Genomic DNA, 6096 nt, shown 5'->3' with positions numbered 1-6096 from the left:
ACGCCCTAAAAACGAAACTGCTGCCAGAAATAGGTATGATTTTCAGGTAAAACTACTTTTGACCAACATGCTCAGTCAAAAGCAGTTTTGCCTGTTTTTGTCGGTTAAAAGTTCTTTTGACCAGTTCACACTTTTGACTGCAACATGTATATCATTCAGTTTACATATGTATTGTAAAAATAAAATGTTGTCGAGGTTAGAATGTCAGTTTTCTCCCTACTCACCCCATTTTACGGTAAATCATTTCTCAACCGATTCTCGTGAAATTTTTTGAGTATAATCGATAGGTAAATAGATTTTTTATGTCGTTTTATTTTATGGATAATGTTCAAAATGGCGGAATTTTGCATAAAGGACTTAAGTACCAATAGGATCTATGTCGCTTAAGACCATTGCGAGTTCACTGTGATAATGACTCAACGAAGTATATTTTATTAGTTTTATTACTACATATTTTAAGCTTGTCCCGTGGTCTACATCTTACCAAGCCACTAGTATTATTTTATATTCTTATTATTGAATATTACGTTAAAAATACGTTTTTTAGCTGATACGTCTACTCCAAGACATTGAAATAACTCTTCTCTCTAAAGCGTGCTTAAATAAATACATAAATCAAAACACCGCATAAGACGCAGAATAAAATCTTCGATACATCATCGTTGTCGATATTTCATCATTCGAGATTCAAAGTAAACTTCGTAAGACGCGATCCATCATCGCCATCTCCACAATACACAGCATCCGCATTAAATAGGAATAATATTCTCGCGGGAATTGATAAGAATTTCATTATATGATACCGTATTTTTACGGGATTATTCAGATTTTTTTCAATTTTTTACGTTTAGATATTGACGATAATATATTTTTATGATACGACGGTACAGTCAGCATCAAATAGGTAGTGACGGTCGAAGTGGCCAAATATAAGGTTACACAGTACACACCTGTGTAACCAAATATAAGGTTACACTGTACACACCCGTGTAACCAAATATAAGGTTACACTGTACACACCCGTGTAACCAATTATAAGGTTACACTGTACACACCCGTGTAACCAATTATAAGGTTACACAGTACATACCCGTGTAACCAATTATAAGGTTACACAGTACACACCCGTGTAACCAAATATAAGGTTACACAGTACACACCCGTGTAACCAAATATAAGGTTACACAGTACACACCTGTGTAACCAAATATAAGGTCACACTGTACACACCTGTGTAACCAAATATAAGGTTACACTGTACACACCCGTGTAACCAAATATAAGGTTACACAGTACACACCCGTGTAATCAAATATAAGGTTACACAGTACACACCTGTGTAACCATACAAATACGGAAGTGTACCGATATATTAGGTCACTTTTGCCGTCACTATATATTTGATACAACTTTACTGGAAACAGGTAAGAAAATAAAAAAAGCTCAATTACATTAGTTACAATACAACCAACATATATTGTTAATGTTCAATACTAATAAATATGTACCTACTAGGTAAATATGAAATGTAAAAATACAACTGTATATAATATTTACATCATTTATTCAATTTTACATTCGACTCCCTCATAAATTTATATAAAAGACTCAAGATATTTTATAATTATATCAGTTTTAATGAAAAATACTACAATACTTTAACACCGAAGTCGCATATATTATATTGTAAGTAGTTTCCGACGAAGTAATTTCCTTGATTGGATATCTCTTCTTGGTACTCCGCTGGAATGTTAGTGTAGAAACGGGCATACATGGATGTCACTTCAGGATCTATAAAAGAAAATTATAATATACTATCTACTGTCTTCTGCTCAAGACTTCGTTTGCGTGGGATGTTGATGATGATGATGATGATGACTAATAAAAAATCGGACAAGTCCGAGTCGGACTCGCCCACCGAGGGTTCCGTACTTTTTACACGACTGCCCAAAGAAAAAAAAATAATATTAAGTATATTATATTAGGTAGGTACATACTACTCATAGTTTTTAAAACATGTTCGTAATTGCGCTTATGGAATCGAAAAGTTTAAAATATAACTTCTATTTATTAATCGATACGATACAGAGTCCGTCTAAGCTAACTCTGCACCGACTTTGGCAGAACAAATCGTGAAAGTATCATTATAACCGTATGGTTTGATTTAATTTTAACATTTATGATGATGATGACATTTTTTTTAAGGCCGAAGGGTGAGCTCCACGTAGGGCCTACGGCTCAGAGCGTAAGAAAGATGTGCGCTTCCTGCAACTTGTCCAAGTATATGCACTCGGTCCAAAGCCAGGCGCCAAAGACGCCCCCACACTAAAAGGGTCAGGCGTAGCCCGACGTACGTGACACGATATACGCTTACCAAAGCCGGGCGCCTTCGGCGCCCTCATACTCAAAGCATCGGCCGTAGCCCGACATACGTGGCGCGTTGTACGCGTTCCAAAGCCGGGCACCTTCGGCGCCCTCATACTAAAAGAGTCGGGCGTAGCCCGACGTACATACGTGGCGCACTGCGCGCGGTCCAAGGCCAGGCGACTTCTACTTTCTCATACTAAAAGTGTCGGGCGTAGTCCGACGTACGTGACACGCTGTACGCATACCAAAGCCGGGCACATTCGGCGCCCTCACACTTAAAGGTTTTGGCGTAGCCCGATGTACGTGGCGCGCTGCACGCAGTCCAAAGCCAGGCACCTTCAAATCTCTCATATTAAAAGTATTGGGTGTAGCGTGACACGCTGTATGATTACCAAAGCCGGCCTCATACTCAAAGCGTCGGGCGTAGCCCGACGTACGTGGCGCGCTGCACGCGGTCCAAAGCCAGTCCCCTCAACATTCTCATACTAAAAGTGTCGGGCGTAGCCCGACGTACGTGACACGCTGTACGCTTACCAAAGCCGGGCGCCTTCGGCGCCCTCATACTCAAAGCGTCGGGCGTGTACGAGGCGCGTTGTACGCGTTCTAAAGCCGGGCGCCTTCGGCGCCCTAATGGTAAAAGAGTCGGATGTAGCCCGACGTACGTGGCGCGCTGCACTCGGTCCAAAGCCAGGCGCCTTTGACTCTCTCATACTAAGTGTCGGGCGTAGGCCCACATACGTGACACGCTGTACCCTTACCAAGACGTCTTCAGTGCCCTCTTGCTCAAAGCGTCGGGCGTAGCCCGACGTTCGTGGCGCACTGTACGCGTTCCAAAGTAGTCGGGCGTAGCCCGATATATGCGGCGCTCTGCGTGCCTTTCTGTACTGAGGACGCCCTCGCAAAAATAATATAAAGTGACTTCAAATGGTTATTAACGAAATCATGACCCCAAAATTAATTAAATAAATAAAAAATTAAAAAACACGACTGCGAAAAAGCGAACTGAAAAGATAAAAATATTTTTTAGTTGTGTTAGTTACTCAACTTAATGAATGTAAAAAGTATAAAATAAAATTAATTAATTAAAAATTAAAAAACACGACTGCGAAAAAGCGAACTGAAAAGACAAATAATTTTTAGTTGTGTTAGTTACTCAACTTAATGAATGTAAAAAAATATTAGAATATGAGTGTTTAGTGAAGGTTATAAACAACAAACGCAAAAGTTTTATGCTCATTTAGGATCGTGACTGTACCTGTGTATTTTATTTCAATTGCAGTCGGGGACCTTTTAAATGGGAAAATGTCAATACATCAAGGTCCCCGACTGCAATTGACCCGACCTTGATGTATTGACATTTTCCCATTTAAAAGGTCCCCGACTGCAATTGAAATAAAATACACAGGTACAGTCACGATCCTAAATGAGCATAAAACTTTTGCGTTTGTTATTTATAACCTTCACTAAACACTCATATTCTAATAATTTTTTACATTCATTAAGTTGAGTAACTAACACAACTAAAAATTATTTTTTTCTTTTCAGTTCGCTTTTTCGCAGTCGTGTTTTTTAATTTTTAATTAATTATTTTTTTAGTATTTGTTGTTATAGCAGGAACAGAAATACATCATCTGTGAAAATTTCAACTCTCTAGCTATATTACTAAGACTCCACTGTCCGCCTGTCCGTCTGTCTGTCACCAGGCTTTATCTCATGAACCGTGCACGGTTCCTGAGAACACCTCCTGTGAGGGTTCTCGTGACAGACAGAAGGACAGACGGACATTGGAATCTTAGTAATAGGGTCCCGTTTTTCCCTTTGGGTACGAAACCATAAAAACCACCATTGTCCTTTCCCGGGCCTCAAACTATTATCTCCATACTAAATTTTATCTAAATCGGTACGGCGGTATAAGCGTGAAGAGGTAACAGAAAGACAGAGTCACGTTTACCCACACACACAGACAGACAGAGACAGATTTTACGATATTCTTTTTAATAAAATTACATGAAATTTTTAGGTTTGCTTAGACAAGTAAGAACCCTTATTGTTTCGCCATGTTCGTTCACGGAGAAACTTACAGACATGAATGTTTGTCCGTCCGTATGTCCGTTAACGCCTTAGCTCAGTGATTATTGGTGAAGGCTGAAGGTACTTTTACTGATATCAGTACAGGACCATCTAGCACCTGTCTGCTGCGGCTGGGCAGAATTTCTTCTTAAATACACCTCTATAATCAATAACTCCTTGCCATTGGTAGGTATAACAAACAAACCATTCAGCGCTAATCACGACACGTTGTCATTTTGCCTCTACGGAGAATTTCCCCTACAGGAAAACTCATGTTATCGGCTACGACGTATCGCTACGACAGTAGCTCAGCGGTAATCCATATTTCAAGTGGAAATTATGAAACCGATCTTGATAATCTGAGGGCCTACCGCCAACGCTTGACGTGTTGCCTCTCCGTTCCACTTGTAAATTCGTACGTAAGTGTGACAGGGAGGCAACACGTCGAACGTGCTTCGAGGTAGGCCCTCTGTATAAGGTGAAGGTTTTACGTATATTACCTGTACTTGTTCCAATCTGGGGTCCAAGAGCAAAAGGGAAAACGTTGGTGTCTCCGTACGTATATATTTCAGATCTATCCAGTCTTAGATTGTGTATATGGGGTATTATTACAGTTACAGTCAGCACTCCTGGAATTAAAATCATTTATTTAACAATTATGAACTACTTAGGTAATTGATTTTATGTGCATTTAACAAAAAAATAAAAAATATTGTTATTGGTAAAAGACAGTCCAATCCACAAGGGTTTCCTACGAATTAATCAAGTCTAAAATTATGGGTGCATATATACAACTTACTCAAAAATATGTCCCATACTTCTTAATTCGCTATTTTTGAGTATGATGAGTGCACCCATATTTTTACCTAATTCTGCGAAGTTATTTTTAATCCTAACGAAGTACAGGTCTTACATTTATACAATTTTAACTGTAGGTAATCATACTCGTATAATGTTAAGTAAATGTAAATCTAAATTAATTAGCCTTTTGGCAGCAGAAAAAACACATACCATATTGTATTCCTCCAAAGTCCCTGGTAACCACAGGCTCCCTGCCTCTAAGATAATACTTGTAGTAAGTATTGTTGGAAAACTTCGACGCACTGTCGAATGTGACCGCAATCACCAAGTTGTCTGTTACATTGTTGATACTGAAAAGATTAGTTTAAATTAAAAATAACTAATAGTATATGCATGCGGAGAGGTGGGCTAGCTTAGCCACCAAGTGGATGCCGGTAGAGGGACGTGGACGCGGTAGGCCCAAACGGAGATGGCGGGATGCCCTGGACAGCTTCCTGAACAACTGACCGGAGGAAACACCAAATCGGGAGTCGTGGAAATTAAGGGCAGAGGCCTTTGCCTAGCAGTGGGACACTCAAATAGGCTAAGGAAAAAAAAGTATATTCATACAGAAGGTCACTCTCCAGATAGTCCCGAATAGAACCACATCACTCTGGGGCGGCCACCGATCTAGAATGACGTTTACGCTTAAGATAATTTAAGTGTGCAAAAGGGAAGCCTCAAGCAAACTAGAAATTGAATGATGATGATGCTCTCCTGAGCGATTTCGGCCACAGCGACTGTGTGCTCTGGAGTAGGCAATTTTTAACTCGTGTTATTACTTAGAGTGTAGCTGATGCACTCTCTGGTGCGCCCTTG

General features: G+C 39.8%; 1 long non-coding RNA gene across 1 annotated transcript; it reads right to left on the bottom strand.

Annotated features, from left to right (window-relative positions):
* Positions 1 to 1684: 1684 nt before the first annotated feature.
* LOC134795067 (uncharacterized) lies at positions 1685 to 5592 on the bottom strand. Its single transcript, XR_010144782.1, has 3 exons — positions 5449 to 5592; positions 4938 to 5066; positions 1685 to 1791 (listed from the first exon to the last, which is right to left on the bottom strand). It is a non-coding gene; the product is annotated as an uncharacterized LOC134795067 (long non-coding RNA).
* Between the last annotated feature and the right edge of the window lie 504 nt (positions 5593 to 6096).

This window comes from Cydia splendana, chromosome 11 (assembly GCF_910591565.1).
Source record: "Cydia splendana chromosome 11, ilCydSple1.2, whole genome shotgun sequence".
Classification (NCBI taxonomy): domain Eukaryota; kingdom Metazoa; phylum Arthropoda; class Insecta; order Lepidoptera; family Tortricidae; genus Cydia; species Cydia splendana.
The sequence above is the reverse complement of the archived record's forward strand: the minus strand, read 5'-3'. Positions and strand labels throughout refer to the sequence as shown.